The sequence below is a fragment of the Phocoena sinus genome, chromosome 19 (assembly GCF_008692025.1).
Source record: "Phocoena sinus isolate mPhoSin1 chromosome 19, mPhoSin1.pri, whole genome shotgun sequence".
In the NCBI taxonomy this organism is placed as follows: domain Eukaryota; kingdom Metazoa; phylum Chordata; class Mammalia; order Artiodactyla; family Phocoenidae; genus Phocoena; species Phocoena sinus.
In genome coordinates, this window is record NC_045781.1 from 32,808,323 (window position 1) to 32,817,144 (window position 8,822).

The window sequence follows — 8,822 nt, forward strand, 5'->3', positions numbered from 1 at the left end:
TGGCCAGCAATTTTTAAGGAAGGAACTTGATAACCCCAGGTGACTGTGACAGTGTAACCCACTGGGGACTTGAAAATGAGAATGTCAGTGCATTGCTTCTATTTATCTATTTCTTAAAGACAGAAGTAGAAAAGGTTGAAACCAAATATTGTCTTGAAATGATGGAATATATTGAAACTCTTTTGCTGTTAAACTAGCCCAAGATCTGGGTCTGCCTTATACACAGTGGCTTCAAACACTTTTTGACTATGGGATCATTTGTTGATCAGAGAAACCCAGTAAGTGATACAGGTAAAAATGGACCTGTTCCAGTTGAAGGGAAATGGGGCCTCTGGATGGGTCTCTGACTACATTATTTGCCCAGTGATCATCATCCCTAAGATGGAATTCTCCTGGCTCTGACCACTCTGCTCAGGTTGTCCAGCCCATCTGTCAGGTCACTCAAATGATGCCTCTTCCTGCTGGGCCTCTCGGGTAGAGTCATCAGGGACCACATGGATGCTTCAGACTAGGACTGTATCATCTCGTATCTCTACAGGGTATAGCGTAGTACCTGGCACCTAGGGAGGTCAGTGTGTGCTTGCTAAGTTTACCTGGATTTTCCATTTTGTCCCCCTTTCCATTACCACCTGTACCTGGGTTCTTCCCGCTTCTTCCATTCATCTCTGCAATGTGTCTGTTCTCTGAATTCTTGGCTTCTTCAGGTCTGGGCTATCCTACTAATATTGAGCCTTTCATTAAAACACTAAGATGTAATATTTGGGTGGAGACTTTGAATTCTTTGGAGATAGATGGGGGCCTTGAATGACAAGAGGAATGACTATGTATTAAGCAAGACCTCTTTCTACAACTTATCATTTACACATGAGTATATCTACTTAATGAACACTCAGTATGAGCACTTACTATGTGTCTGACACTTAATGAGCACTTACTATGTGTCTGACACTGTTTCTGATGACAGAAATACAGCAAAGAATAACAAACAGAATCCCTGCCCTTAAGGAGCCTACTTTCTAGTGGAAGGAAACAAATATAAACAACATGAAAAAAGAAACAAAAAAATAATAGATACCACAATGATAATTAATATAGGGTGATGTAACAGGGTGGCTGGGTGCTTTTGAATGTGTAGTCAGGAAAAGCCTCCCTGAGAAGGTAACAGGTTGGGAACTAATCCTGCAGAGATTAGAGGTAGAACATTTCAATAAAAGGAGACAATTAATGCCAAGGCCTTGTGGATCCTTTCAGAAGCCGGGTGGGAACATGGCAATAGAGGAGATGGTAGAGAGCAGAAGGGGCCAGGTTGGATAGGGCTCTGTAAGCCAGGACAGGTAATACAATGTTATTCTTTTTTTTTTTTTTTAACTTAACTTTAAAAAACTTTTTAAAACTTACCTTTGGCACTTCCCTGGTGGTCCAGTGGGTAAGACTCCATGCTCCCAATGCAGGGGACCCGGGTTCGATCCCTGGTCGGGGAACTAGATCCCATGTGCATGCTGCAACTAAAGATCCTGCATGCTGCAATGAAGATCCCGCCTACCGCAACTAAGACCTGGTGTAGCCAAAATAAATAAATATTTTTAAAAAATTTAAAAACATTAAAAGAAAAAACTTAAGACCTCTTTTAACATGTTTGCAGTTTGTTGACTTTCTCTGAAAAAATCAAGTTGTAAACTTTCATTGCAAATTAAAAGTGAGCTTCTTAAAAATCTCAACTTGACCAGATATGAAACAATTTAAAAACCTTTAAAGGTGTATCGAGAATAACCAAGATTAAAAAAAAAAAACACGTTTGTCATGACCCAAAAGAGGTATCTTTAGGTAAAAATTATAAAATCCCGGGCTTCCCTGGTGGCGCAGTGGTTGGGATTCCGCCTGCTGATGCAGGGGACACGGGTTCGTGCCCCGGTGCGGGAGGATCCCGCGTGTTGCAGAGCGGCTGGGCCCGTGGGCCATGGCCGCTGGGCCTGCGCATCTGGAGCCTGTGCTCTGCAGCGGGAGAGGCCGCGGCAGTGAGAGGCCCGCGTACCACAAAAAAAAAAAAAAATTATAAAAACCCCATGCAGCATAAACAATGCAGATAGTTCCAGTCATCTGGTCAACAGGTAAAGAGCAAGCAGTTAAGGTCTTCAGCTCCAATCTTTGTTCATTTCTTATTGCAGGAATTTCATGTTCATTTCTTCTTGTTGGATGGCTAAACCGATGACTGCAGAGATGGTAAGCCAGGCATTTACTCGGCACCACCCTGCTCAGTCGTGGGAGTGGATGAATTCTCAGCAGGTGGATAGACTGCATCTGTCTCTTTGCCACCTTGTGGTTGAGGGTTTTCTGGGTGTCTGCATCAGTAGTTGAAGTTGCAGCGGTACCCATGTTGAGGTGGCTATTGACCTCTAGGTCTCCTCTCCTAGATTTTCCTTATCTTCTTCATTGCCTTCTTCTCTAGGCTGTCTGGCTAGGAGGGCCCCTGCGGAATCGTGGTCTCTAACCTGATGCATATTCTGTCTCATGGGTCTACCTTGCTCTGCACCCTGGTTGTAAGCACCCTCCATCCCCGCTCTGTGCACAGGAGGATTGGAATACTGTGGTTCACTCCCGAAGGGTCTCCGCATGTGCAATGGTGGGCCCCGGTAGCGCTCTCCCACCCCACATTCTTCTCCTACCCTCACTATTTTGGTAATTATGCTGCTAACAGCATGGAGGACCCTGCAATGTGGAGCGTATCTATCACACAATCTGCAGCAATATTGACCATCACCAGGGCCTGTAACACATGCTGCCTCCGCCTTCTCTTCTCTTTTCAACAATGTCAAACTCCACCCTTTCTCCATCTCCTACACTGCAAAGGTACTTCCGGGGTTATTCTTATGGCAGTCTGGTGTACAAATACATCTTCCTTGGTGTCATTCCTGTTGATGAAACCACATATATTTCTTTCTTTCATTTTTTAAAATTTTTTGGCTGTGCCACATGGCATGTGGGATCTTAGTTCCCTGACCAGGGATCGAACCCCTGCCCCCTGCAGTGCAAGTGCGGAGTCTTAACCACTGGACCGCCAGGGAAGTCCCAACACATCTGTTTCTTAGGTTGAACCATTTGGCTATTCGCAAGCCCTTGGGTGCAATGATCTTCTCATCCCTGAAGGCAGGCGGGGGCTGCTCACTGTTGCAGTGATGGTGACTGGGACCCACTGTGGCAGCTGAGGCTCCTCCCAAGGTGTGATGGTAACTAGGCCAGGATGGTGATGGGGCTGCTCAGGGCTCTCTGGGGTCAGGTCTCCATTCCCACTACTGATCTGCAATGTTATTCTTAATAGGATGGGAAAGCATCGAGTGGTTTTTAGAAAAATCGAACGTTTTACTTTGAGATAGTTGTAAATTCACATGTAGTGGTAAGAAATGGTGCCAGAGATCCTGAGTGCGCTATACTCAGTTTCCCCCAAGGTTAACGTCTTGCAACATTGTAATGCAATATCACAACCAGCATATTGACACTGATATAATCCACTGATTTTATTGAGATCGCCACAGTTTTATTTGTACTCCTTTGTGTGTTTTATCATACACTGCGTAGTTCCATTCAGTTTTATCACTTGTGTAGAGTCATGTATCCATCTCCCCAGTCAAGATACAGAACAGTTCCATCACCACAAGGAGGCTTTGTGTTGCCCTTTTATGGTCACACCCATGTCCCTCCTACCTCCATCCCCAGCCCTAATCCCTGGCACTCACTAATCTGTTCTCCATTTCTATAATTCTGTCATTTCAAAAATGTTATATGTATGAAATTTACAGTATATCACCTTTCGGGATTGACTTTTTTTCAACATCAATCTGTGTCAATATGCATGTATCAGTAGGTTGTTTCTTCTCATTGCTGAGTAATATGACATGTTTTGGATATACCACAGTTTATTTAAGTATCACCCACTGAGTTGGTTCTGGTTTTTGGCTGTTATGAATAAAGCTGCTATGAGGACTTGCATACAGGTGTGAACATTAGTTCTCATTTCTCTTGGATAAATGCCTAAGAGCGTGATTGCTGGGTCATATAGTAGTTGCATATTTAGTTTTTTAAGAAACTGCCAACATATATTCCAGAGCCACTGGGTACTTTTAAGTAGGGGATGATCTGATTTATTATTTTGTTTTCGTTTTTGTTAAGACCATCCTAGATACTATTTGGGACATAGATTTTTCAGGTTGCCAGACACCAGCTCCAAGGTCAAGAGGACAAAGATGATGGCTTGGTCTAGGAAGGCACTGATGGAGAAGGAGAGCAGTGGATTTGACCTCAGGCAAAGGACAGAAATTAGGAGTTATCATTTTTGAGTTTGGCTTCTATTTTAATATGCGTAGGTTCCTCACTGCCCTCCCTCCCTTCCTTCCTTCCTTCCCACTTTATGCTTCCTGAATTGTTCGGGATTTCCTTGTTTGTTTGTTTTGGGACTAAATTCTAAAAAACAGACCAAATCTATGCCTTCATTAACAGATGTGTGCCTTTATAAAGCTCTCCAGAGAATGAGACTAGACACAGGATTTCTTTTTTTCCATCTTACTGTGCTTCCAACTGCCTGAGATATGTCTCTGCTGCAGAAACCCACCCTCACCCCATTTAAAAAACACGCTGATGAAAGGATTCTGGGTTTTATGGAGAACTAAACAATAACTGCAGTGGGTTGGAAATAGTGATCTGGTTAGTCACGCTGCAGTGCAACTCAAGTGAATGAAAAACTGAACCTGGAACTTGGTATGTGAGCTGATAGCCTCAAGGGCACAATCAGTGAGAACTTGTCCAATTCCCTCTCATCTCTGGATTTCTAGGAGATAATCAGGAATGTAGGACGAAGTGTATAGAGTGCATACAATGTGCTACACTCTTAACATATTTCATTTTATTTAATTCTCTATGTCACTCCACGTGGTAGTTAGCTGTCTCTCCATTTTACCTATGCAAAGACAAGGCTCGGAAAGATCAAGTAATTTGCTTAACACTAGTTAGAACACTAGTAGTAGAGTCAAGATTTAAATGAATTCTGTGTGTAACTTGTTCTTTCTTTTTCCATGCACAGGCTGAAAGACATGCAGTGGCAGAGCTGACGTATTTGAACTTCTTTCCTGCTTTCTGTAATCATGTTAATCAGGATTCTTTTAGTCTCAGTGATAGAAACCCAGCTCTAAACTGGCTTTGAATAAAAAGGGAAATTTGTAGGCTGACAGTTTTAAATATAGCTTCAGGTATAGCTAGATCCAGGTGCTCAAACAATATCATTAGGAGTGAGTTCTCTACATCTCTAGATTCTGCAGTTCCACTTTGTTTCCCATTTTCAGGCAGGCTCTCAAGTCAGGATGGTTCCGAGACAGTGCTGACTCACTTTTTCACTTTCCAAGTCTGTGGAGAAAGCCCCTTGTCCAGTTGCTTTGGAAAAGTCCTGAAAGTTGCTTTGGATTGATGTGGGCCTATTTCAATTCTGAAATAATCACTGTGTCCAAAAAATGGAACTAAATGAATTGGTGAGAACTGTGATATGGTTCCACCTCTAGAACTAGGGGATGTGTCAAGCCACATAAACACAAAGTGGAAAAAAGATAGCTCCTTGAGAAAAATATTGGGCTGCTATTATAAAAAAAAATGGCAGAAAGACATTAGGTAAGACTAAATAATGAAAGGGCACTGTGATACTCTATTAATACCATCTTATCAAAGCTTTTCCTTTTTCCCTCCCTCCCTCTCTTTCTCCCTTCCTCCTTCTTTCCTTCTCCTTTCCTTTATTTCTATAATGCTTATTAAGTACATTTATATGCATTATTTTCTTAGATACTTTGGACATTACAAGATACATAATAAGGATCTATTATTATTATTCTCATTTTATTGAGTAGAACATTGAGACCCAGAGGTTGAAATGACCCTCTTTTCTCTATAAGAATTTGGAGAAAAATTCTTATTTTTTGTGGAGAAAAAATAGTCCAAGCTGGCAAGGTTCAGTGATATTTATATGTCTAAACATGAGAGGGATAATCATCTGTGCCCATGAAGAATCAAACCTGGGACCTTGCCCTCATTAGCACTGAGCTACTAGCTCTTTGGAAATATAAGGCAGTGAATGGTATGAGAGAATTAATGCACATCACAAATGTCTAATGTGTTACTAGCCTGAGAAGGCCCAGGGGCAAATACAGCTCATTCTATGACTACAGTATGAGCTATATGTCATTGGGAGCCCTGGGAGAGGATTTATAAAGAAACACATTTTATGTACTTAGAAGCAAACCCACTTTTTTATTCATTGTTGACTGTTTTTTTAACATTGAGGGAATTGATGCTTAGTCTAAAGAAGCTATAAATGTGTTCAAGACACAGTAGAATGGGATCTGTGGTTCTTCTGGAAGGGTGATAAATCATAGGCACCATTAGCCTGGCTCTCCTTGATTAAAAGGTGTGTCAAGGTGAGCTTAGGAAATGAACCACCATTGCCTACTGTGATTATGAATCTGAGGTTTAACCGGCTTTCCTGAATCATCTACAGCTTTAAGAGATATCTCTGTCTGAGGCCTGTGCTATCAAAAAATGTCAAAAAGTGAATTGCATAAAAATATCAGGAATATTAACTAATCTTTCTCCACTTTCTACTGGAGTTAATCTGGCAAAAGGAGGCAGCACACTCCTGTGAACAATTATTCATTTAAGACATATTTCATAAATATTTATTGTGTACCTTGTGTCAGTCAAGCACTTGGGTTAAATGGACACATGTGGTCCTTTTCCTCAAAACTCTTACAATCTGTATTGGAGTGGGTAACATAATAAATAGTACAAGAAGACAGGCAGACATTAGGTTGAATCCTCTCTTCTGCAAATGTTAAAGTTTACACTCTTAGTTTCCTTATCTTTAAATAGGTAAATATTACCTCCTATAGAAATAAAGTTAAAGAGACCATGTCTCTAGGGTGCCTATCATGTGGCAAAAATTAAGATGTCAGGAATTTTAGCACTTTTCCTGTTTTCTACCATTTTTTCTTGACAAATTACCCTTCTCTTCTTTCTCCCTCCTAACTGATCAAGAACTGAAGGCAAAACTTACTTTATTAGGGGAGAGTCCACCCTGCCTAGATTCTCCTGTATTCTCCCCGTACTAGGACTCATTGACTGAGGCGGGATGCTGGGATTGAGCATAGACTCGTCCATCTTGGAGGAAATAAACATTTTTCCCTCAAAGGAAAAGAATCACCTTAAATCTAGGGAACATTAATGCATATGCTTTTTATTTATTTATTTCCTATTACGGTTGATTACAGGATGTTGAATACAGTTCCCTGTGCTATACAATAGGACCTTGCTGTTTATGCATTCTATATATATTAGTCTCCATCTGCTAGTCCCAAACTCCCAATCCAACCCTCCCCCGGCCCCCTCCCCCTTGGCAACCACAAATCTATTCTCTCTATGTCTGTGAGTCTGTTTCTCTTTCATAGATAAGTTCAATTGTGTCATATTTTAGATTCCACATATAAGTGATATCATATGGAATTTGTCTCTTTCTGGCTTAACTTCACTTGGTATGATAATCTCTAGGTCCATCCATGTAGCTGCAAATGGCATTATTTCATTCTTCTTTATGGCAGAGTAATATTCCACTGTGTGTGTGTGTGTGTGTGTGTGTGTGTGTGTGTGTGTGTGTGTATCTTCTTTACCCATTCATCTGTTGATGTACATTTAGGTTGTCTCTGTGTCTTGGCTATTGTAAATAGTGCTGCTATGAACATAGGGGTGCATGTATCTTTTCCAATTATAGTTTTGTCTGGATATAATGCATACGCTTTTTAAATCCAGGAGAAAATATTTACCATTATCTAGCCCAGGTGTGCATCAGAATCACCTTGAGGACCTGGTGAAAATATGTGTAAAAACTCTGATGCAGTAAATCTTAGTTGGGCTTTTCTGTTTAAAAAGTGTTCACCATTGTGAACAGTGGATTCAGTGCTAAAAACAAATAGGATATCAAGCCATGAAAAGATATGGAGGAACCTTAAGTGCATATTACTAAGTGAAAGAAGCCAATCTGAAAAGGCTACAAACTATGTGGTTCAACTGTATGACATTATGGAAAAGGCAAAACAATGGAGACAGTAAAAAGATCACATGTTGACAGGATTGAGTGAGGGGAGAGGGATGAACAGGCAGAGCACAGAGGATTTTTAGGGCACCGAAACTATTCTATATGATACTCTAATGGTGGACGCATGTCATTATATTATGTGTGATATATACATACTAAGGCTGCATATATTATATTATAAGGTTGCAGATAGAGTAGGTGGCAGAGCTCAGACTTGAACCCAGATCTTTCTGACTCCAAAGCCCATGGTCTTTTCTCTGAACCAGGTTTTTGCAAAAGGGGTTATAAACACAGCAGATCTCACTACTGCTGTTTGCTGTTGGGCTCTGGGAGATACATCCTCCGGAAGAGGAAAGCTGACCTTTTCTCAGTATACCTAAAAGGACTACACTGTGGTCCACAGGAGGTTCTTTATACTTCTCAAAATTCATAATGAGAACAAGAAGTTAGCCTGGAGTCCATTTGGTAATTTATTTCAGGATGTCTGGCCCTGGCAGCTCGTGGGATGCATATCAAACAGGAAGTGAGGCCCTTGGACTGAGTAAACAGCTGAAGGTAAAGTGGTAGATCAGTGTCAGACAGGGCAGCAGTGACTTGGCATCAAACCAGCCACACAGCTCCTTTCATTCCTGTTCATTTGGATGATTATTAAATGTATTGCATTTTCATTTTGATTTTTTTCCTTTTGGCACACAAGAAGGAT

At 41.2% G+C, this 8,822-nt stretch overlaps 1 pseudogene; it reads right to left on the reverse strand.

The window, feature by feature from the left end:
* Positions 1–2,233: 2,233 nt before the first annotated feature.
* Positions 2,234–7,188, reverse strand: LOC116744738 (annotated as a pseudogene).
* Positions 7,189–8,822: the final 1,634 nt, after the last annotated feature.